The following is a 2,906-nucleotide window of genomic DNA, read 5'->3' as shown; positions in this document are numbered from 1 at the left end:
CAACTATGAGGGCTCAATGGACCCTTCCCCCGAAATGCGGCTAACGCCTCAAAAAGGCAGAACAGGCCTCTGGTTCCATGGCAACCAATGCTGATAACCCTGGTTTTATTTGCTTAAAGGAATGCGGGCAGAGCAACTCTCAATTCATTTACCCTTAGGAAAGACACACAATGCCCATAAAAATTGACTCTTCTCTAATTAATTCATGGAAAAACCTTTCTGTGAATGAACACACATCTCCTCAGGACATTGTGTATACTATTACTGTTCTTGTATATTGTCTTTTGAATTGTATACTGTTTTGTGTGTGTGTTATGATAGATCACTAGTTAATATAACCCCACCGATACCATGTTTGATCTCTTTGAATTTGTCTTCTGATGATCTAAATGAGCATTTATATTATATGTTGATATTTATGCAACATATTAGTGTTCTAAAAATCTTTAGTAGTCTTCATATCAACATCCAATCCAGTTCCATATGCAAATTACCATGCTCTCAAACAAAGGGTCATAAAACTCCCCACTATTTCCAACCTCCCGCTTGGAAATTCAGCCTTTCTCATTGGACAAGCCCATCCTGAGAGGCAGGACTCATCTCAGACTTTAAAGGGCTCACGCACAGTTCCGCCCAGGTCTTCTGCTAAATCTTCTGATTGCTGCCCGTGTGGAGAAGTTTAAGTGTTTATGTAGTTAATAAAGTCTTACTTGTATCACACTTGAAGTTGTTCATTGTTTGATCATAACTGGAGTCCCTAATCATGCAGATTTTTGCTACATGCTCTGAGTAATATTGTACAGTAAGAAAGTTATTTTCCTTAACCAGGAAATTAACATTCTTAGAATTGACAGACAGTTGATACTGATATGTCAAGTAAATACTTACAGCGGATCTAAATATTTATAATGAATTATAACTAGTTATAATGAAATATTCATATTTCCCCTTTGAGCTGATTCCTACAGGTATCTGAAACAGATACATCTAGGTGTTGTTGGGAAAAGGATTTTGAGAGAGACGAACTCCATTCCTTTCCATTTCCTCCCAGAGTACTGGCTGACCTGCTACAGTCACATTCCCCAAAGAAACATCATGAGGAAAACAGCACAAGGAAATGGAAAACTCCCTCTGTGAAGGCACAGTCTCTACAGTGGTAAAAAGTCACAGACACAGACACACACACACACACACACACCAGTCAGATGATCTTATCTACTGTAGTAGGCCGCTTTTTTTGCCAGAATGCTAAGTGGACCAGACTTCATGGAGATCGTCAAAAGTCTGGCTATAAAAGACAAAAGTAACATGTAGCAGTTAGAGAACAGTGTGTAAGTAGATTGGTTTGTGTTCTCACTGTTAATTATTGTGACTGGTCGGGGCAGGTGATAAATAAAAAGTGCTCTGAATGTCCGCTGCTTAGTCAGACTCCATGCTGTATCCTCCCATTCGCGCAGCAGGAACACATCCACAAAATATGACTGAGAGTACAATCCATCAATCACGTGACTCTGACCAAGAACAGGAGAAAGGTGGTTGGTAGAAGAAACATTAAATTCAAAGTTTTCTATTTGGACAATGGAAAAAGTGGGAAAATGTGATATTTTTCAGCTGAACACTGAGTGTAGATGATATCTAGGGTACCTTTATGATACCTCCTTCACCTCCGAAAGGAATACATATCTCCAAAGTTCTGTTGTTGCTGTGAATCATGTAACCACGCTGGTGGGCAACACACTCAGACAGGTACCGCCCCCCAACACCCAACTTAAGACCCTTTTCTATAAAGGGAGGATGGACCAGAGTGGGAAGGTCACGTGGGAGAGATCACAATACATAAGAATCATCAATTCGAGCCTGACCTAAAAGAGGGGATTTGAGTAGGAGGTGAGCTGGAACAGAACTTAGGGGCTCAGTCTAACATTTGCATGAAAGATAATCAGGTTTAGACTAATTAGGTTTAATTAGTTGTACAACAGTTTATGAGCTACATAATTAGCCATTAAGCCAAAAATGTGAGTCAGCAAGAGTATCATACCAATGTTGCAGGACACTGACATGTCCACTGTCAACAGGGTCCATTTAAGCTTGTATAAGATGGTGGCACTGACCACTTCCGCGTCAGTCTCACCCCACTGAAACCATTCAGACAAAATGTGATTTTCATAACAGCCCATTGCGAAACTGAAATTTAGGCTTGCATACCAGGGAACATCAGCAAAGACTTAAAGGACTGTCCACCCAAAAAGAAAAAAATTCTGGCATAATTACTCACCCCTCATGTTAATCCAAACCTGCATGACTTTCTGCTGCGGAACACAAAAGATCATATTATGAAGATTGTTGGGATCATAAGAGCATAGACGCTGATTAAATGACATTATATGGAGAAAAAAAATAACAAGACAAAATATGTGTTTTGAATAATATCTAGAATAATATCTTCTAAAATATTTTCTTTTATGTTACACAGAAGAAATTTTGGAATTACAAGAGGGTGAGTAAATGACAGAATTGTCATTTTTGGGTGGAGCATCCTTCAGTTTACAACTATTAAAGCAATGTCAAGGATTCAATACAAGATTAATTATATCAGTTTAAGGCTGATATTAAATCAGAACCGATTTTAAAACACTAGGCATAACACTGACCTCATTGCTAGGAGACGCATGCTAAATGAAATAAATATATTTTTTCTATTCTATTTTAATTCTACTTTATCTTCTTTTTTATAATTTTTTTTAAACACACACAAACAAACTAGCTTTCTATTTTTTCTATTCTATTTGTTTTTCTTTGTATGTGTGTGTGTGTATATATATGTGTGTGTATAATATATATATATATATGTATGTGTGTATGTATATATATATATGTATGTGTGTATGTATATATATATATATATA

The sequence above is a fragment of the Sinocyclocheilus anshuiensis genome, unplaced genomic scaffold (assembly GCF_001515605.1).
Source record: "Sinocyclocheilus anshuiensis isolate Anshui unplaced genomic scaffold, SAMN03320099.WGS_v1.1 scaffold3023, whole genome shotgun sequence".
Taxonomy (NCBI): domain Eukaryota; kingdom Metazoa; phylum Chordata; class Actinopteri; order Cypriniformes; family Cyprinidae; genus Sinocyclocheilus; species Sinocyclocheilus anshuiensis.
Note: the sequence above shows the minus strand (reverse complement) of the source record.